Raw genomic sequence first — 23,861 nt, forward strand, 5'->3', positions numbered from 1 at the left:
CAGCAACATGATTGAACTGTAAGTTGACATTTAAATTTAGAATCTGTGTATAGTATACTTATAATTTCATAATTACAGGGAATTTCATACTTCAATTCAGCCAACTTTTAATTTTTAATAAGTCATGCAAGAAGAAAATCCACTCTTTTGTTAAATTTGAAAGACTCTTACATCCATTACTTAGTCACAGCAGCATTTAGACCAGATATGTTGGAAATTTTGTGTGCAATACTACAGTGCTTATGACTAAATACAATACTGTATGACAGTGTAAATATTTTTGTGAGGTGGTAGATAATAAACATTTGTTGAAACGTTGGAATCAAATGCATAAATTCAAAATTGATATACACACTTTCATTTCCCAACAAATTAATTTTCAAAAAATAACAAATCAGATCTTCTTATAGAGGAAACATTTGTCATTCTCACAACTCCTTCAATTATTCACTTAAATTCTACTGAATGTACTTGCCACATTTTATCTTTATTTCAACAGACTGCACATTGAAAAAGCAAATCCCTTCTTCTTGAGCAGACCATTGAGAAGCCTTTCACATCACACTAGAGAACTGTTCAAAAAGTATGAAGGATAAAAAAGCCTCCTTCAGACAAATTTGCTGGCGCAATAACATCAACTCCTAGTAGAAAGAGAAATATAAATTTTAACTAATATCTCAGATTTCTCTTCAAAACTATTCCTCAAAATATGAATATATCTATTGAAATGAGATCTCAATTCCAATGAAACACTTCATTTATTTCATTTTACATTTTCAAAACAAGCTGGCAGAAAATAAGTAATACTGCCATATAATTTATGCATAATATACTAAAAGTCAACAGGCATTCATCTAGCATTGGATAAATAATGGAGTTTGCTAATCAATTTGTTGTCAAATTCATCACTCAATAATTTTATTTTTTTCACAGACTAATCTTCTTATTTTCATTTTATTTGGAGATTTTTAAGAGATCTTTTCTAACCAACATTTATTTAGTATCATTGTTAAGTTAGTTTTTTTAACCATAAACTTTTAATGTCATATACAAAGTAACAAAATGAAAAATAGGTTAATACCTGTCTGTGAATTTCTCTTAATATATTTTCACAAAACACCTCTACCAGAACTAAATTAACTATTTATCTATTAGAAACTATTACTTTTACATTTCCTCAAAAAACTAGTAAAGATTCTTGTGATGGGTTATGATACTTGATATTTAATTCAGTGCTAACAGATTCACCCAGATTTTAGGAAAACAATGTCAATACAACGTTTACTATTATGTATTCAAATTATGATAATGACACCTAAATCACTTGCAACAGTTAAAATTATCCATAAGGTGGAAATCAAAGTACTATGAGAAATATTGTGATCATGATAATTACACAGAAACTTCTTATTTCTTATATATATTAATAAATACAACAACTGTACATTTCTGATCAAAGTAACCAGAATGCAAAAATTAAAAATTTACTTGGTTAGATAAAAACTTAAATTAATAGAAATAATTTTTTTACTTTATGGAATGTATGAGTAGCATACATAATTTAAAAACATTTAATGTAACCTGACAATTTATTTATCCTAAACTCTCCACACTAATATTGGATGATTTAATGCTATTTGCTAGTTAAACATTATTCAAAGAGCAGTAAAACAAAATAAAACAAACTTTAACAAACCACATACTATTTAAGATAAATAGTTGTAACTTTATGTTGCAATCTGTAGCAAATTTAGAAAGAAAAAAGTAATTTAGATTTCTCATATTTTCTGTGGTGATTACAAGGTTCTTTTAACAAACTAAACCCATGTAGCACAAGGAAAGAGAAACCAACTGATAAATAGTTTCACTTAAAACAAAGAGCATTTTTCAATGATTTAGGATGTTCTACAGGATATGCAATGAAATTTAAAAAGTGTAATATGATAAAAGTATTTTTATTCTCAACATGAAACTCACCTTGCACTCAGACTAGTTTAAGTCTGAGTTGAAACTAAGTAAAGTAAATTCAGTGACAAACCTTTAGTAAAAATATTCAGTAAAAATTCTTTTCTTTTTGTACAACATACTTATAATGGTTACTCAGACTTTACACAACTTCATTAAGATACGCAAAGTAAATTCAAATATATAAGAACAAATATTTTTCCAACAAGCACTTGGCCCAGCAGACTGATCCTGTGCACTTTATCCATTCCACATCCTTAACTACTGAAAGTTCTATCAAATGGTTACTAGTTTTATTTTCCCCTTGCTATCAATTTGATGTGGATACTAACAGCAGCATTTTCTTTTCTTAAATTAACTAACTGCATGAAAATTATTTCGTGTATTAAATGAGAATAGATGTGTTTCTCATTAAACATACTCAAATGTCAAAGACATGTTTAATCACTGTAACAGTAAATATTTCAAAAAAGTTGAAATATTTTTTATTTTGGCAGAAACTGGCATACTTAGATAAACAGTGCCAAGATGGACAAAGAGTACTGTATTTATGGTCACTCCAGTGCTAAAAAAGTAGCTTACTTTTAAAAATTAATATTTAATTACCAAAAGCTGTCAAAATGTAAGAAACCAAAAGGTCTAACAGTTGTGTTCATCATGGAAATGTTATGAAAATTACGGAAAAATGTTTGTAATCTGCATGAGTTATAATTTATTATTATATTAAATGAGCAACTATTTTGGCCCAGTATTTCAAATTATACTGCCTGCAAAACTGCCAGATGATGCAAGTCTAGTTGGCAAACCCACATGCTTATTTCATCAGCATTCAATCAAACAAACTAACCAACAGTCTTTTTCTCTGTTGTTTTCTTATACTTAAGATGTATGTGCCATGCAGCACAAATGTATATCACATGACACAACTGTTACTCTGGCAAGAGAAAAAAGTCTTTACAATTATAATAAGTACTGTGTTAAGAATATTGAGATAAGTGCTGCCACTTGTAGTTAGGAATAACTCAATGAATAAACACGTATCAACAGGTTATGGGCTCAGGAATGCTCTAATAGTGCTTAAACAGATGAAACTGTTTTAAAATTGTTAGTACAAGTAATCCAGGAGATACTGAGGATTACTGTGGACAAATTTTTGTTGGATGGCACAGGATTTACATGGATACTTTATCACAAGTGCTGGGTGATTCGTTTCCTTTGTCTGGAAGCTATTGTGAAATATCAAGATAAACTGTAAGAAAATATTAATTGACACTCTATTTTCTCAAGTCATATAAAGGGAGAAATAGATCTAAATCAAAGAAAGGAATATTACAGTTGTGGTTGATATAGTTTGACAATGGAAGATAAAATATCAATTGATAAGTTGGGAGAAAATAATTGGGCCACATGGAAATTTCAAATGGAACATTTATTGAGAGGAAGAGGCCTATGGGACCATATGACTGAAACAGAGGTATTGGCAGAGACAGTCAATGATCAAACAAGGGAAGATTTCAACAGGAAAAGGGAAAGAACATTTTCAACAATTGTTCTGAATATTCAAGGTGCACAACTCTATCTTGTCACCTCATGCACAACTCCTACGAAAGCATGGAATGTACTGCGTGCTCACTTTGATAGGAACACACAAGCCAATAAACTATTCTTGTAAAAGAAGTATTTTCAATGTGAGTTGAAAGAAAGCATGACAGTCCAGGAACATTTGAAACAAATGAAGGAATTAATGAATCAGCTTGCTGCGGCTGGGGCAAAAATAGCAGAAAAAAGATCAGATTGTTACCTTACTTAGTAATCTGCCAGCTAGCTATGATACAATTGTAACAGCCCTGGAAACCAAAATTGATGATATCTCACTAGAATTTGTGCAACAGGCACTGATTAATGAAGAACAAAAGAAGAAAAAGACCACATCGAATGAAACATCATCAACTGCATTAGCCACTCGCAGCAACTTCAAACCACATGGAACAGAAGAAACAAAGAAAAGGGGTAGCAACTTCAAGTGTTACAAGTGTGGAAGAGAGTGACATACAAAACGCAATTGTCCAAAACTGAAGGAAATGGTCCACAAAGCTAAGAATGTGGATACTAATGTGGCAAAAGATTATACTGATGGAAATGATGATGTTGCCTTTGTAACAAACCAGGATAAAGGAATAGGAAATGGGGAATGGTTGGTGGATTCTGGTGCGTCTAGGCATGTAAAACACCAGAGGAACATATTATCAAATTATCACAAGTTCAACAGACCTCAGCAAGTTAGGATTGGTGATGAAAGAACTGTTGAACCTCTTGGAGTTGGAAACAGTAAACTAGAAATGACATTTAAAGTCAGTAATTCAAAGCATGTCACAATGGAGAGTGTCCTTCATGTAACAAAATTAGCTAACAGTCTATTTTCAGTAGGAGCTGCTACTGAAAAAGGAAAAGTTGTGCAGTTTGGAGTTAATCGCTGTTACATCCGAGGTAAATCAGGACAACTCCATGGCATGGGTACAAGAAAGGATGATGGTCTATACCAACTGAACTGTAAAACCAGTGTTACTGAGAATGCCTCAGTAGCCTCAAACAACAGCATGAATGGCTTGGATATATGGCATCCACGACTAGGGCATGTCAGTGTTTTACAGTTACAGAAGCTTATCAGGAGTGGAAATGCAAGTGGAATCAAATTCCAGAAGTCTGATGAAGCCAGTTTCTGTGAGAGATGCACTGAAGGTAAAATGCACAGGAAGCCATTTAAGTCAGTGGGAGAAATCAGATCAAAGGGAAGACTGCAACTGGTACACAGTGATGTCTATGGTCCTATGCAAACTCCATCTATTGGAGGTAGCAAATACTTTGTTACATTTATTGATGATTACTCAAGATGCTGCAGTGTATTTCTTGAAACAGAAGTCAGAAGTCTTTGAAAAAATTCAAGGAATTTGAGAAGTTGTACTCAAATGAATCTGGAGAGTGCATAAAAAACCCTGCGCACACATAATGGCGGAGAATATACCTCAAATGAGTTCCAGCAATATTTGAAGTCAAGAGGCATTCATCATGAGATGTCAGTAGCATATTGTCCAGAACAAAATGGTGTTGCTGAGAGAAGGAACAGAACTCTTGTGGAATCAGCAAGAAGCATGCCATCACATGCTAAGTTACCAAGAAAGTACTGGGCGGAAGCTGTAATTACTGCAGCGTATGTGGGTAACAGAGTATCCACATCGGCAATAAAAGATGGTAGTACGCCATATGAGAGATGGAATGGGAAGAAACCAGATGCAGAACACATGAAAGTGTTCGGATGTCTTGCATATGCACATGTTCCAGATGCGTCAAGACAGAAATTAGACATGAAGTCTATGAAGGTACGTTGCACCAAGGGATATCGACTGTATGATGAAAAATCCAGGAATATTTTCATACGGCGAGATGTTATCTTTAATGAAACAGAATTTGGTCAAGAGTCTGTGACAAATGTGTATGTCTCATCAAGTGAACAGATAGTGGACCAAAAAACAGAAGTTAAAGCTAAAGATAAAGCTGAACGACCAGCAAGAAACAGGAAACCCCCCATCCGCTATGGATATGATGAGTATGCTGATATGGCAGCAGCAAATGAATCAGTTTGTCACGCTGCAAATTTATGCAGTATGTTAAAGCCAAGAACATTAAATGAAGCAATGTCAAGTGACAATGCAAAGGAGTGGAAGTCAGCCACAGATCTGGAATCTTTACATGAAAATGACACGTTGGATCTGGTGGAATTACCAATTGGAAGAAAACCTATAGGTTGTAAGTGGGTATTCACAGTTAAGTATGGAAATACTGAAAATGTAGAGAGGTTCAAGAGTAGGCTGGTGGCCAAAGGTTACTCGCAGAATTATGGTCTGGATTACGAGGAAACCTTCTCCCCAGTGATGCACTATGCATTAATTCGCTCCTTAATTGCATTTTCTGTGCAGAACAACTTGAACATTCATCAGATGGATGTCATAACTGCATTTCTGAATGGAAATCTGGATCAAGAGGTATACATGGAACAACCGGAAGGCTACACTGTTTCAGGGAAGGAAAACCTTGTGTGTAAACTGAAAAAATCACTGTATGGATTAAAACGGTCACCACGCTGTTGGAACAAATCATTTCATGAACAGATGAGGGAACTGGAATTTGTTCAGAGTTCAGCAGATCCATGTGTTTACATACGGAAGGGTGAAAATCTAGCAATAGTTGCAGTATATGTGGATGATATTATTTTGGTTGCTGATAGTGATGATGAAATAATCACTATAAAGGAAGCACTGAAGGAAAAATTCCTCATGAAAGACCTTGGAAAGCTCCATTATATCCTTGGACTCTGTATTGTTCAGGATGAAAATAATGGTTGTGTATGGTTAAATCAAATATAGTATACCCAAACTATGCTGGTGAAATTTGGAATGACTGAGTGTAAGGCAGTTGCAACTCCATCAGATATAAACGTGAAACTGCAAAAGGATGATAGTGTTAGAACTCAGGTTGACCGCAGTTTGTACCAGTCGTTGGTAGGCAGCCTTCTGTATGCTGCAATTGGAACAAGACCAGATATTGCATATGCAGTGGGAGCAATATCGAAATATTGTGCTCAGCCCAACACAGTACATTTGACAGCAGCAAAGAGAATCCTACGTTACTTGAAAGGAACAGTTGATCTTAGTCTTAAGTTTGAAAAGGTACCAGGAGACGTCATTGCTGGTTACACAGATGCAGATTTTGCTGAAGACCTGGATGATAGGAAATCCACATCAGGAAATATCTTCATTCAAGCAGGAGCAGCTGTAAGTTGGATTAGCAAAAAGCAATCCACGGTGGCCCTGTCCACCTCAGAGGCAGAGTATATAGCCTTGAGTCTTGCAGCACAGGAAACAGTATGGGTGAGAAAACTACTGCAAGAAATAGGTTCCGAAGTTGGTGACCCTGTTTGTATCATGGAAGATAACCAAGGAACAACAGCAATGGCACAGAATTCAGAGGGTTATGCAAGAACAAAACCCATTGACATTTATCACCACTTCATTCGCCAATGTGTGCAGAACGGATCAGTAAAACTGGAATATTGTCCCACAAACAGTATGACTGCTGACATTCTTACAAAGCCACTTGCTAGAAACGCATTCGAAAGGTTCAGAGATAATGTTGGACTGGCACCAATGGATAAATGAACCTGATAAAGTGACGATTATAATAACAGATTGAAAGTAATTGTAAAACATTTAGAATAACTGTAAGATTATTTACAGTAATTGTAAGTTTGCGTAAAACTTAAAATTAAGAGGGAGTGTTAAGAATATTGAGATAAGTGCTGCCACCTGAAGTTAGGAATAACTCAATGAATAAACACATATCAACATACTGTGTTTAAAATCTTGCAATATAAATGTATCATGAGTGTATTAATTTTCAACAGTAGTAATCTGAACAATTACCTTCTCTAATATATACAGTAAATACTTTCTAATTTTTACCAGTCAAACTGTAACACTAACCACCAATTCGGCAGTAAGCATTAATTTCAAATCTGTAACATTTTTTGTTGAGAAGCTCCTCTTACACATAAAGATAAATGCTTGATGTTAGCTTCTTTGTAACCATTTCGAAAACCAACAACTTATTTGTCATCAATTGTTGTAAGAAATTACATAAAACACTCATTTTTTTTAATACAATAAAACGAAACTGCCCTTTAAATAAATTAGTTTGGTGACTAAACTTACAGCCCAAATAATGTTTATATATAAATATATAAAAGGAAATCCATAAAACATATATTAATGTTAATCCAAACAGTAATCATATGAAAATACTAACACAAAAAATAATTTATTCACTCACTGATGGTGTGGAGAAATCATATGATACTCCAATTACAAAAACAGAAAAGCTAAATAAAGTAATACAAACAATTAAAATACCTCAAAGAGTTTAAGCATGTGGCAGAAAATTAAACAAATAAAATAAAAACAAATTATAAATTTAAAAATAACACTTCGAAAATTCGAAACCAGAAAGCAAACTAAAAGATATTAATTGATGATCTTCAAATAAATGTAAAACTTAACAGTTCATACAGCAACTAGTTGTCTGCATTTTTACTTCTTGTATCAAAATTATCTTAGTAATTTTGAACAACTATGTTATCTTAATTCATCTGTTTCTAGAATTATTTAAATAGGAAACCCTTATGTCATTACGAAATGACAAGCATAAAGCAGAAAAAATATTTTGTTTAAACATCAGACAAGAATATTATCCACACTATCTGTTTTCAAAGTAGATCACCTAAGTATTTTTCCTTTCATGATTAATTTATTACACCATCCTTCTTAAATGGCAAATTATAGTATTACAACTGTTTTTATAATCCCAGAAATTTCACTTCTAACTAAACTTGATCGCTAAAGGAACTGAGTTTTAAATTCAAAAGATCTGGCCACTTCTATCTTTTGGCCAACTGGATTTTGTCATTTAGACATCTATATTATAGTCACTTGATTAAAGATGTGTTATATATATATAAGAGAAGTAATAGAAAATAACTAATCAAGAATGTACCCTTTACTAACATAATTTGTTTTATTGGTGGAATATTAAACCTCTTGCCTACAGTGAAGCAGCATATGAATAATACATTTTTTTACTTTTACTTAAAGAAAAATGGTGTTTACAGAATTTTCAACACAAGAAAAAAAGTTTTCATGAACCACAAAGTATTTTCTTCTTTAACACTGAAAGCTATACACCTGTTTTCTAAGACTGAGGTAGAGCAACTTTCTCATTTAATCTTGTGATAGCTGTGAGGTACACTCCTAACGGATGTTAGAATTCAGGTTTAACCCTATCAGCCCTTGCCCAAGGCAGCCAAATTGTCCCTTGGCCTGAGTTCCACAGCAAAAATTAATAAAATCACATATGTGTCAGAGAAACAGAGATTACATGAAAACTATTACACGCAAACACATAAAATTTTAGAAGATAATCTGTAATAGGTTTACCTTTAATACAGTACCAATATTGGACCTTGTTCTGCCAGTCTTCCCAGTATGTTTAACTGAATTTGATGCGGAGATATTTTTGGAGAGGGAGCACCAAACTCAACTCTTGACCACTTTGAAAGGAATGTCCTCCAAGGTGGTTTATTTTATATCTGAGGTGTTTTTCACTACACATAACACATATGATTTTCAGACATGCATTCATTGTTACCATCAAACTGTAAATCAGTCTCTGGTGCAAAAAAAAATATTACTTCAACTTGCACCTAAAACATCTGCATCACCCATACCATCAGCCGATGGTTTGAGGCCTATCATCATTACTTTCAGATTCTTCTTCTAAATTTTCTTCATCTTTAACTGATCCCAGGTCATCCTCAGGATACGTTCAGTCGAATTCCTGTGCATCTTCATCTGATTCATTTGTAAACATCCTAGGCTTTTGTCTTTTCTCACTAGAAGTGATTGGTTCCAGAAAGCTACGCTACATGGTAAAAAACTAGCAAATATTTTTACAAAAACAACAAAATTGTAAGTTAGTAAGGGAGCAGACAGGGCACTCACAACAGCCAGCTCCATAGAATAGAGTTGAGATGAAAGGTAGGGCTGAAGTGGTATGAATGTTGAAGAAAACACTCAGATTTACAAAGTATTGGTGAGGATGAAGGAAGGACCTCTTCAAGGTGTTCAACCATTGTACCTGCACATCTTAGAAAAGGAGCTGACAAGAAGGACCATTCAACTCCTGTTTGGAAATGGCAATAAAAAACCAGTTGTCCACGTACATGTGGAAGCTCAGTCCCCAGGGTATAAATTCGATTCCATAATAGGCAAAATGGCAGCAGTAAAACCCACGTGGAGCATGTACAATATCATTGGAGTAACAGAACAATGGTTGCTTCAGGAAAGACACTAAAGTGGCCAGGAATCCCGAGGAGGAAAGAAAAACCACGTGTAATAAAAGACATGACAAACAGTGGTACCGAGAAAAACGAGACTCATAATCACACTTGGAGAACACTGGGTCTCGCAAAATGAAAGGCAAAATCATGTTGAACAGAAGCTACCCAAGACAACAAGGTACAGTAATAATGTACCTCAAACTCAACTATCATAAAAGCAAGGCCATAGGAATGACCTATATATACTAACTCGGGTGACGAGATCACGAGAATATAGCATTGTTATCCATAAATGACCAAAAGAGAAGTGAAGCAGATGTGTAGGGCCATACCAGACAGTTAACATAGAAAAAAAGTCACCCAGTATTGTGCAATACATAATTAATCCACAAACCCATAAACCATTTACAAATTTGTATGAACGTTTAAGTTCACAATTTCTCATAGGATTAGCCTTTTGTGTGTGAATAAAACGTTCACCTGTGCAAACTTAACTCAAAGGAGCAATATAATTTATAAAAGCGGTTTTTGTATATTTAACAAGTCATTTAAAGTACACGTAGGTCCGGCATGGCCAGGTGTGTTAAGGCGTTCGACTCGTAATCTGAGGGTCTCGGGTTCGAATCCCCGTCGCATTAAACATGCTCGCCCTTTCAGCCGTGGAGACGTTATGTGTGACGGTCAATCTCACTTTTGTTGGTAAAATAGTAGCCCAAGAGTTAGGGGTGGGTGGTGATGACTAGCTGCTTTCCCTATAGTCTTGCACTGCTAAATTATGGAGGGCTAGCGCTGATAGCCCTCTTATAGCTTTGCGCGAAATTCAAAAACAAACAAACAAATATAGTACACGTAAAATGTGGATGGTTGTAAAAGTATGTATATAAAAAATTGAATATCGTTAATGCAATGCTATCTGTAGTGACTTGACAAAAATTACATTAGATAATTTCTAAACATCAGTCTGTTTCAGGTAGCCTCTTACTTAACCAGTTATCCAACGTTCAAATAAAATATATCAAACTCCCAGTTATGTAACCTCCACGAAATTTAAGCATACAAGACTGTTAAGTTATAAAGTGCGTCTTCAGCTATTATTACAGTTAATTTGTTTCACACAAAGATTTTTGTTTGTTTTTTAATTTCGCACAAAGCTACTTGAGGGCTATCTGTGCTAGCCGTCCCTAATTTAGCAGTGTAAGGCTATAGGGAAGGCAGCTAGTCATCACCACTCACCGCCAATTCTTGGGATACTCTTTTATCAACGAATAGTGGGATTGACCGTCACATTATAACGCCTCCACGGTTAAAATGGCGAGCATGTTTGGCGCGACTGGGATGCGAACCCGCAATCCTCAGATTACGAGTCGCACGCCTTAACACGCTTGGCCATGCCGGGCATTTTCACACAAGAAAGAAGTAATATAAACCACACTAATCCAATATCTAATACATGTAGTCTCGTTATTCTTTCCTTGAGATTATTGTTATTCATAAGGCATTCAAAGCATATTGAAGCGATTTAGAGAAAAACTTTTAAGTAAGAATTTTTTAGTGCAAACATGTAAACAAAATCTCACAAAGTGAATAAATTGATATTTCATCAAGTTCAACGTGTGTGAGAGGTATGAAAGTTTGTGATTACACAATAACCTAATTAGTTGTTTGATATTATCACTCAGAAGTTTAAAGTTAATTCCACTGTGTAAAATGTCCACTAGGTTATTTATTCCTTTCTTTTACGGTACAGTTATTTTTAACATGAGTAACAAACGTTAAAATTCAGGTACAATTATCAATATTTACTAACTAAAAATGTAACACAAAGAAGCCAATCAAAGATAAAGCCAGAAAAAGGGCTTTATGCAATAGATAGAGTATATCTTGTTAGACAGAGTATCCGTTGTGCAACTCGATGCGCTTATAAAACAAAGTTTCCTTATGTAGTGTTCTGGATTTATTGAATAGTGTATCCCTAACAGGGCATACTTTTGGATAGAGTATATAACATGGTACAGTTACTGGACACGAAATTCTTATCCAACCTAGTACACTTACTGGTTAGAGTATTCCCAGCTAATATGGTAGACCTCCTCATCAACTTTATTCAACTGAAATAGTTGCTTGGAAGGGCAACATACCCACAGCAGTTGATGTTCGTTCCCCAACAAATAATAATTTCGACTTGAGGTTTATTTTTTAGAATATTGCCTCTATATGATCAGATTTGCTTCTCAGTTGATATATAAAAGTTAGTGGCTTATTAAATTTTATTTCTAGTTCTGTCTTTCAAGAATATTTACCTCACTTTAAAGTTGGCTCTTCTCAAATGTTGATTACATTTTTTACCAAATAATGCACCGTGTGATAAATTCATGAATTTTAAATGACTAATATCTTTCAAATTTACTTTTAACAATTTCCGGTTGTCATATCAAAATTGTTGTTTTTAAGCTGCAATCGGGGATATTTGTGTTCTTCCCAAATAAAAAGATATGTTTCTCTCTCCATATATATGTATATATATATATAGCCTCTGAGGTTTGAACCTTTTTTTCTTGATAAATAGTAATAAGAACTAAAATTTCGCTATTAAATGATATTCATTCATATTTTGATTTATTTATTCAGTAAGTGCTCACAGTGGGTTAGGGTTTGTTATCACAGTGATAGTTATTTATTAGCAAATAATTATAAAGAGCTACACGAGGGCTATCTGCGCTAGCCATCCCTAATTTAGCAGTGTAAAGCTGAAGAGAAGGTAGCTAGTCATCACCACTCACCGCCAACATTTGGGCTATTCTTTTACCAACGAATAATGGATAGACTGCGCGTTATAACGCCCTCACGGCTGAAGGGGCGAGTATTGGTGCGACAGGGATTCGAACCCGCCACCCTCAGATTACCAGTCGAGTGCCTTTACCACTTCGTCATACTGGTCGTCGCTGTTCATTCCTTCGGTTACACCAGATGTAAGCCAACATCCGAAGGTGCAAAAAGAGGCTGTAATGGTTTGATAATTTTTTGAGAAAAATGTGGCAGTTAATGATTGGGTAAAAAATTATAATTATTTACGGCAGTTAGACGCAGAAAGAATATATTAATCAAGGTTTCAATGAGAAAATCAAAAACGAATATTAGGCCTAGGCAGCTGTTACCTCTGTGGTGCCAAACCTTGACTTTTATTTGCCACAATTCCAATAATAACACGTATCTCAGGTTTCCACACGAAACTAAATCTGCTGTTGTCGTAGATCCTCAATCCAGTCTAAAGGTGACGCACGTAATATGATTGGGTCACGGTAATCAGTACTTTTATTGACTCTTTTTTTCTAACTGTTTCTCCTCTCAGATGAGACATTCTTTTGTTATATTTATTTTTCTGGTTTTGGTAATGTTAGTTACTTCACCGAGGAGAATGTTTTGGTTCTGAAGAATTAATTTAGCATTAGGTTATCGATAAATGATACATACAAACATATGCATAGACAGCAGATAAACGATATAATTTAAGTGTCTGTACTATGTAAGTAACAGGTTGTCAAATTTTATGTGCCGCTATGGCCTGGTGCTTAGGGCTATCGACTCGTAATCTGAAGGTAGTGGGTTCAAATCCCAGTCACACTGAAAATGCTTGCTCTTTCAGGCGTGGAGGTGTTATAAAGTGACAGTCAATTCCATTATTCGTTGGTAAATGAGTCGTCCAAGAGTTGGCACTGGGTGGTGATGACTAGATGCCTTCTCTACACTATAACACTTTTAAATTAGGGGCGAAAATTTGAAAAACAAAGGTATTTTATTAATCTATTTGAGTGAGACTTTTTAAAATGTAAACTTACAATCTACGTAAAAGGGCTGAAAGCCGAGAGTACAAGAGTTCGGAGTACAAGAACATGCGCCACAAGAAACATTTTTATTGAATGAATCAAGATCGTGCAGTTTTTATGTGTTCTTCATTTTTGTGATGCCGATAAACTACTAATCTGATGAAATTGTGAAAGTTTTGTTACTTTTGTGTGTGAGAGTGAGAAAAGGCCCAGATTAGTGAATATTTGTAGCTGTGGTACAATACAATCTATATTATTCTCTTATGAGTATTTTATTAGAAGAAAAACGCAGTAAATTCCTTTTGTTGGTTTAACTGTTACCCCTATTTTTTTATGTGCAATAAAATATTCATAGCTATTTTACTCCAGTAGCTCAACGGTAATTCTGAGGTCGAGGTATAGAAATCGAGTTTCTATACCTGTATTGTGTATAACACAGGTAGCCCACTGTGTAGTTTTGTGATTAACAGCGAACAAGGAAAATCTTTCTCTGTTTTTAATTTTTAACACTTCGTTACTCAGTAGTTCATCAAGTAAATATGAGAAAATTAACAGACACTAGGGTTCGTGAAGTAACCTTCGGTGGTAACTTTCCAACTGGTTTAGAGGTTTGTCTCAAACAGAATCTTATGTTCAAATCTCCGTGCAGTTGAGATTTTCTTTTCACTTTTGTAAATTATTATGTCTAGAACAATGTGTAACGGGCTTACTAATACATTTCTGTTTTAATATCAATGTTTCTTTAAGTTAAATTTATAAATATACTTAACTTCCCACCTATTCACTGAAGTTGTAGAAAATACTTCAATGTAAGAATCAACAATATATACCTGAATGTAAACTCTAGTGTGTCGTCTAAATTCTTGCGTAAACTGAAGTTTCGAGAAATTCATTCTCACGCCTATATACATATAATGAACGCGACGCGCCAAGAGACATTATATATACTCTTGGTTTGCTGCATTTTATATACTATAAACCTGAGGAGCTATAGCTGTGATTAACTCTTGTTAATCTGGAACTTTAGATATCTTAAAAGAAACGTTTATAGATTTCTAACACTACAAATTAATTAATTTCAACTGGAAAACGCCATTAAAAATCCCAGTAAAACTAACTGGTCTTCGTCTTCCCTACTTCTTTCAAAGTCTGATGGTTCGGTTAGATTCTATGCAGACTTTCGCAAAGTAAATGCTTTCACGAAGACAAATTCCTATCCTATACTATTGTATTGTTAAAACGGAAAAGGCAGATATACTGCGAAGTAGGACCCACTAAAGAAATACTGGGCTGCTCCTCTAACTGACATGACAAAAGAAATGTCTGTTTTTGCCTCTCCTATTGGATGATACCAGTACAATGTAATGACTTTGGGATGAACAATTCTTAGGCACCTTTTAGTGAATGATGAATGAATGTTTCAACAGTCTATCACATGTTGGAATTTATGCTGGTGATATTGTGATTTAAAGTGCAACCTGGGAAGAAAATTTATATGTTTGTTAAGAAACTCGAGACAGCCAATTTCACTGTAACTTTCGCAAAAAAGTGACTTTTGTAAAACCAAAGTTGTTTACTTAAGTCATTTGGTAGACAATGGACAAATTTCTTCAGTTCAAGTTAAATTTACTTTTTTGTGAATTATCCAACTTCATTCAACAAAAAGGTTTCATGGGAGTTTTGGGAAGGGCTAGTTATCAGAGGATTTTTTTAAAACACGAAAATATATCGTGTTTTAGGGTTTTTTTTCAGCTTCGAAATATTGAGATTGCTGTAGAATAACCACCAAGTGCGGGGCGAAGAGAAAGGAAATTTATGAGCGCCCCTTCTCAAATTCACTAAAAAACTGTATTAATAAAGCAAAATACAGTGTATTGTCAATTAATTAATAGTTTCATCATTGTCGAACTTAGTTGCGACTGAATTTGCAGCTTTCGAGCTATTTTATTAAAAAATGATCACGGAAATAATGTTAAAAGTCACTTCGGATCAAATTTTGATAAGTATAAAAACATCCAACTGAAAATAAAAAACGTTTTTGTTTATCATGTTAATTAATGGAAATACAACTTTAAATTAACATAATCACCATGATAATGAATAAAACTAAATAGTGAACACAATTAAGTTGGGAAAAGATGTCGACACATAAGGTATTAATCATAGTAAACTTGTGAAACTGGTTATTTCAGTGGTTAAAATCTTAAGTGAGGTCTTAAATAACGCTGTAAGTTTAAAAATTAGAAATAAGTTCAAACAACGTAAAATATTAAAGTTAAAAACTGAGATAGACAATGTTGTAATAAATTTAAGAATTCACGCGAGAATGAGAAAGGAAGTAGATAGTGTACGAATACAGGGTTTGTTGAATTCTTAGATTAATGTTCACTAAAAGATCAAAAGTGACAGTATTATTACTAAGCAGATATTTTTCTTGTGTTTCTATTCCCTTAATACGTACGAAACTTAATGCATATATCTTTCTCTATATATAACGAAATCACAAAAAGCTTTGCACCTGTAAAAACAACTCACAAAACATTACAATCCTTGAACTCTTCTGTTTTGTATTTTTTTCTCTATCTGTTAATTATTGTTTTCATCTATCCGTTTTGTGACTTCAACGAGATTCTAATTAATTGTTTGTTTTTGAACTTTCCGCAAAGCTACATGAGGGCTATCTGCGCTAGCCGTCACTAATTTAGCAGTGTAAGATTAGATGGAAGGCAACTAGTCATCACCACCCACCACCAACTGTTACGCTACTCTTTACGAACGAATAGTGGGATTGACCATCACATTATACCGAAACCACGACTGAAAGGGCGAGCAAGTTTGGTGCGACATGAACCTGTGACCCTCAGATTACGACTCGAGCGGCTTAACCACCTCGCAATTCTAATTAATGATTTATTTAATTCCAATAAGAGAAATTTAGTATATCTTTGAAAATGTAATAATTTTTAGTGAATTTTATCCTGCTAAAATAAATAATTTAGAGAAATGTCGTATTATCCTATCCACTAAAAAAATTATAAGTTTATATAAATAATCATATATAGATATCTGCAGGAAAACATTTTATGAATGTACTTGCAGCAAAAGTCCCCGCTAGTACAGCGGTATGTCTTCGGATTTACAACGCTAAGATCAGGGGTTCGATTCTCCTCGGTGGTCTGAGAAAAGGTCTTCCAAATTGGGGGTTGTGCAGTAGGCTAACAACCTACTCACTTAAAAACCATCCTGTTACAGAAACCGCAGCGATTGCGGCCATATGTTCCTTAAGGAATCAAGTGGCATATGATGATGACTTGCAGCAAATTTTTCAAATTTTCTTTTTGTGGAATGTAATAAAAATATTAGTTAAAAATATTTCCGAGTTTTTTGGTAGTGCTCTCAGTAGTTAGTTTGTTTGAAGTTAAGCACAAAGCTACTCTCGATGTTACCTGTGCTTTACCCACTACAGATATCGAAAGCAGGTTTCCAGCGTAGTAAGTACGTTGACATTTTCGATGTGCCACTGGGAGGCTCAAGAAATTAGAGGTAAGTTGGCAGAAGTAATAGTAGTCGAGTGTTTGTTTGTTTTTGAAATTCGCGCAAATCTACACGAGAACCATTTGCGCTAGCCATTTCTAATTTACCAGTCTAATCACCCACCGCCAACTCTTAAGCTACATTTTTACAAACGAATAGTGGGATTGACAATCACATTATAACGCCCCCGTGGCTGAAAGGGCGAGCATGTATGGTGTGACAGTGTTTCGTACTCACGACCCTCAAATTGCTAGTCGAGTGTTCTAGCCATCGGGCCATACTGGTCCTGTAATCGAGGGAGGTTAATAAAAATTAATGTAAAATAAAAGGTACAAATATGATTGACAAAGTAACCGGGAAAATTCGGTATTACAGACAAACTATTTCAGGACCTGTTTGTTTTTTGTTATTTGCATTTTGTGCAAAGCTACATGACTGCTATCTGTATTAACCATCCTAATTTTTCAATGATATGGCAAACAGATAGTCTACACTACCCAAGGGTCTCACCACTACGTTTATAATGTACTTAAGACTCCAAAGTGCGGGAAGCAATTTCTTAAAGATTTTTCTTTTTTTGGCGGAAATGAACGTTAACCACAGGACCTCAGCTCCACAGTACGAAACGTTAACTATTAGGACACGATCTGCTCTTCAGGCCACAAGTATGGTTCCTCCTGACCTAACATGATTGTAACGGAAACTAAAAGCACTTTTTATCGGATTAGTTTATACATAGCTAGTTTAAATTATTTTTAATATTCTAACAAACTAGGTGTGAGAGACAAATAGGTATATAGGTAACAACAAGACATTATTCCTCGACTTGACATGATGATTATATCTACATCTAAACCAATCCCAGGATACAAGGCTGACACCAAAAGTAGGATTCCTTGTTGAACTTTCTATAATTAATGCAAAAAATCAGACTTAGGAATCTGCTATACTAGCATAAAATAAATTACAGAACTCTCGAGATGCACAATATGAAATATCATACAGGGTTCCAAGTGTTCAAAAGGTCAAAGGAATTGTTAAAATGAAGTAGTTTTCAACAGAAGGACAAAATTTTAAAAATATGAGTCACTAGTTTAACTGGTAAAATACAAACCATAAACAGAACCAGTTAATTATCAACAATAACCAACTTTACACCAGCTGTGATCATCACCCGTGTAATGCTTGTTTTAAACAGTGCCCTGAATGAAATAGAACAACATTCCATTCGACCCAGCAGCGATATTACCACACAAGGTGGAATGTTGGTAAGAACTCATATACTCGTATAGAGGGCAGCGTACAAAACAATCACTTCCTTACTCCTGCATGTTACGAATGGAAATAGTTAAAACAAGGGAAAAAAAACGCTCTAATTACACTCTGGGCCATTTTTGCTTCGAATGTACTTTGGGTATGTTAAAAACGCATAATGTATTTTAACTCTTTTCTTATTTAATTACATTATGTAATTAAATGGTAGCGACGTTCAAAGTCCAGTATATTTTGGTGAGAGCGCTTGCCTTGCTCCTATGAGTATGCTCCCATGTTCTCCTTGAATTTATCAAGATGAGCGTCAAGGATATGGACTTTCACGGACATCCTGCAGCCGATTTTGCCGCAGTACTTCACCAGAGCCTCAACCAGTTTCACATAACTTTCGGCCTTGTGATTGACCAAGAAGCCCAGAACCACTGCGACAAAACTGTCCCAAGCTTTTTTTTTCCTTCCTACTCAGCTTCTTTGGGAATTCTGTGCACTCCAGGATTTTCTTTATTTGTGGTCCAACCAATACACCAGTTTTGACCTTTGCCTCTGACAGCTTAGGGAAGAAGTCTCAAAGGTACTTCAAGGCTGCAGACTCTTTATCAAGAGCTGTGATAAAATGTTTCATAAGACCCAATTTTAAGTGCAATGGTGAGAACAACACCTTCTGGAGGTCCACTAGTAGCTCACACTTGATATTTTGCCTCCACACAGAGAACTCGGTCTGCTGTGGCCAGCACTATCTGTTGTAGTGCACCCCGGTGTCCCTGCTGACCCATAGGTAAAGATAACAGAGAAACTTGGTGAAGTCTCCTTGGAGATTCATCACGAATGTCACCATTTTGAAGTCTCTGATAACCTCCCAGTGATACTCATCATACTTCAAGGATTCTAGCAATGTCTTAACGCTGTTGTATTCCTCTTTAAGGTGCACCAAATAAGCCAGGGGAAGAGACGGATACTAATTCCCCTTATGGAGCAGCATAGCTTTGAGGCTTCTGGATGAGCTATCAATAAAGAGATGCCACACGTTCGGGTTACAGACAATTCCAATTGCCTCACACAGACCAGATACCTTGATGAGTGAAGAAGCTTGTAAAATGTCGGTGACGCTTCCTCTGACTTGCGACTTGCACAATTTCATCTAACAATTCCCACTCCTTGGGCCTACATGTCAAAAGCTATGATAAAGTTATTGAGATGTCTTTGATTGGGATAGTATGGGTTTCTTTCACCAGCTGTTGCACCTCTTAAATTGTAAGCTGGATCTTCAACGTCTACCTCCTCTTCTGATTTGCTTCTTTCTTCAGAGGATGGCTGCTTTCTCTCTGGCAGAGTGGGTACAGGGAGCTCAGGGCATTGTGGCTCTGGGACGATGGATGATGGAAGGTCCAAATACATCATTACAGATGCGTTCTTACCAGCCTGATGTTTGGAAGCAATTGCTTGAATGGTCAGTGGGTTCACGTCAAATTCTTGGAATAGCGAACTTCATTGCTCTCTTTTCCCTCTGTACCATCCTGCAAAAGAGCAAAATAAAATTGTTATTATGAAGAATAAATTTATTTCATCCACAACTAATGCGTACGAGGCTCATGCAAAAGATTTTATTTGTAATATTTTTCTATACTACTGGAAATTAAAAAATAAATTATAAGATATTTAAATTTAAAAGGTCTAAAAGTTGTATAATATAAAATCTTTCTATTCAAGCAAGTAACAATTGCCCGTCTTACCTTCAAGAGTTTTTTTTGCAGTGCTCGCAGGTAAAATGAGATGCTTAGGAGATTTGTCTTGATCCTCGACAGGCATGCCGAAATATGCCTTGTAGGGTTCACACATTTTAACAGATGCTGTCACAGAGTACTTTTCTCACTTGTCTTGATAAATTAGCACATACATAGTAGAATACGTCTGGAGAACGCTTGCAGCTTCCAGATGCCATCTCTGTTAAAATCAGATAGGTCTATGTATTCGCATAGGCAGCTAAAACTGAACTGAAGTGGTGAGTGGTGAGCCCCTGTATATATATATATTACTATGAAAGGTTCTAGAAAATTTTAAAAGGTTCTTAAAAATTTTCGTAAGTTCTACAATATTCTTCAAACTTTTTGTAAGTTCGAGAAAATTCTCTATCAGTTACTCAGCGCTGAATCTATCTGGTATGTTTTGGAAAATGGGTAAATTTGAAAATTTCATTACCTAGGTCACAAAAGCAAAGTTTGAAGAGAAAAATAGGTCGTTTTCATTTATTTTAGGCATAAGCAATTGGGAAATAACACTTTCTGCCCAGGAACAAGAAAAAGTAAAAATTTTGTTACTTACTGTTATAGATATCCGCTCTAAGACTTGAAACTAAACATGAAAATATCTACATTTATTGACTGACTAAAATTTGCGACGGGTTTTATTATGATCATGTTTTGTAAAAAGAAGCTAATTTATGGGTAATTTTGTTCGCCTTAGTTCGTTTAGAGACATTTATGCTAGAAAACTGTAATTATTTAATGATTAAAATTCATTTATATTCATTCTTAATTCGTAAAGAGTAAATGAAAGTGTTATTCGTACCAAAATATTATGCTGAGCTAATTTGATTGTTAGTTATACAGATCACATACTTCTTATTCCTGGTTTTCTAATATATGAATTCATTTCATTGAGGTCTTTAAGAGCTTTACCAACAGTAAAATATATTAAGAGAATCTCAATTATTCAAGCTCCAACTAATCCAAGCATACGTAACCGGAAGTTATTTGTAAGGCATTCAAAACATACTGATTTAATTTAAAGAAAAACCTTTAATTTATACTTTGCTAGTGAAATAGTATACAGGTAGTAAAAATCTTGTACTGTGTATATATATTAATATTTCAACAAATCTAACCGTATACGAGAGGTGCGAAACTTTGTAAATTTCATAATATATTATATAGCAATCTGATTACTTGTTTGATAATATTTTATTGAGCAAATGTTGAAAATTCATTCTTTTATGTGAAATTTTCATCAGTTTATCTATTCCTTTCTTTTACGGTATAGATATTTTCATCATGAGCAGCAAACTTTATAATTCAGGTACAATTATCAATACTTACTAATTAAAAACCTGAATTATAAAGCCAGTCAGCAGAACAAGCCAAAAGAAGGATTTTACGTATTTGGGTACACTAACTGTATTGTCTAACGTGGCACAACAATTAGATAGCCCCCCAGTATCTCTGTGGATTTAAAATGTTAGAAAACGGGTTTCGATACCCGAAGCGGGTATAGTACAAATAGCCAATCGTGTAGCTTTGTGCTTAACTTCAAACAACAACAACCTATTTGATAGAGCATCTATAAGTAACACGATACACTTTCTGTTTAGATCAAACTTTTGATCACCGTACAATTATTAAACGGGACATTTCCGTGTAACATTCTACTCTTATTGAATAGTGCATCCAAACTTATATAATAGAGTACATAACACGTAAAAATTACTTGACAGGAAATCCTTATCTAACCCACTACGCTCTTTATCAGTTTACATCAGTTGAAAAGTAACTGTTTGGAAAAGACAACATACCCACATAATAACAATAATGTAAAACATAACCAATAGTGGGCGGAGATAAAATCAGACTATCATGTTGGCCAAGTACGACAGAAATAACGCTGGATACTTCAACAGTTGCAGTATGCAACTAACTGTTATCTGTAATTTCGGAATTGTTTCTTAAAAAGAACAATATTGACATCTAGAATGATGCTAGACGAATAGCCATTAATCTTTCGAGTTCGTATTTTACTAAATTGCTAAACTAAAGTAAAAGTTGGATTTTAAAGGTTATTTATAATAGTTGAATTTCATCTCCGAGCAACTAATAATTTTGAATTAAGACGTATGTTTGGGAGAAATAACCTTCATTGAATCAGTGAGTGGCTTCTCAAATTTAATTTTTAATTTTATGTTTGTCTCTACCAAATATTACTTTCAGTTTGAAAGTGGTTTATAACCAAGTATTAATTATTTTTTGTCGAATATGCAGCAGTATCCCAGGTTCGTGAATTATTAAATATTTCTCGGAGTTACTTTTAGCAAATAACGATTTTCATGTCAAATTTCTATATATATATATATCATCTGAAGTTTGAACTTTATTTCTTAATAAATAAAACTGAAAAACTAAAGTTCGACTCTTAATTGGTGGACCTGGCATGGCCTAGCGCGTTAAGGTGTGCGCTTCGTAATCTAAGGGTCGCGGGTTCGCGCCCGAGTCGCGCTAAACATGCTCGCCCTCCTATCCGTGGGGCGTTATAATGTTACGGTCAATCCCACTATTCGTTGGTAAAAGAGTAGCCCAAGAGTTGGCGGTGGGTGATGATGACTATCTGCCTTACCTCTAGTTTTACACTGTTAAATTACGGACGGCTAGCGCAGATAACCCTCTTGTAGCTTTGCACGAACTTCCAAAACCAAAAAAAAAAAATTAAATGTGCCGTTGTCTTTCTAAATTTTGAAAAAATACTGACTAATGTAAAACCTTTAGCGATATGAACAAAATATTGGTACGTTTTTGACAACTTTGTGACAGAAGTATCGGAAATAATTTTATCTGGTTTCTATATTTATGATTTAAAAATATATATGATAGTAACGTGTGAAACGCCGAAGTAGTAGCCATTTTAAACTTACAGATAATATAGTGCTATCAAATCCTGTAAAAGGGGTTGAACTTTTCATTTACAATAAACAAGATTACTTGATAAAGTGATCTTAAATGACTACAGCAAGATGAAAGTGTTTGATAAAGACCCCACCTAAAAGAGAAAAAGTAAACTTCAAAGGCTCTTATTAAGAAAAACCAACAACATACTGCAATAAACTTATCCCGAACTCAACGTGAAAATTAACACTTTGTTAATAATGGTTATTATTATTAATAACTAGTTGTTATTAATAATAATATATAAATTGTTATATATTATATTATATAATATATAATATAATATTATATATATTATATATATATAAGATATATATGCATTATATATATGCAAGGTATATATAATATTTATATACGGTAAATACGTATAATTACCGCTGTGCTGTAAGGGGGTGAAGGAAGAGAAAAGAAAGTACATTCGCAAATCTTTAACTAATTTATTTTTCAATATATTCTAACGTACTTCACTTATTTAAGAACTGTATTTTATTTCCGCACATTTTGAAAAATATTTATTAAATTCATGTTATTTATATTCAGTTGAATAATGGTATTTAAACGTTTTTATTTTAGGAGAGATCCAAAACAATATCACGAAGATTAGTATTTTAAGTC

General features: G+C 34.4%; 1 long non-coding RNA gene across 1 annotated transcript in view; it reads left to right on the forward strand.

Moving 5' to 3' along the window:
* LOC143226171 (uncharacterized) overlaps positions 1-23,861 on the forward strand; it is a 52,865-nt gene that overhangs the window by 28,680 nt on the left and 324 nt on the right. The window lies entirely within an intron of this gene.

This window comes from Tachypleus tridentatus, chromosome 9, assembly GCF_004210375.1.
Source record: "Tachypleus tridentatus isolate NWPU-2018 chromosome 9, ASM421037v1, whole genome shotgun sequence".
NCBI lineage: Eukaryota > Metazoa > Arthropoda > Merostomata > Xiphosura > Limulidae > Tachypleus > Tachypleus tridentatus.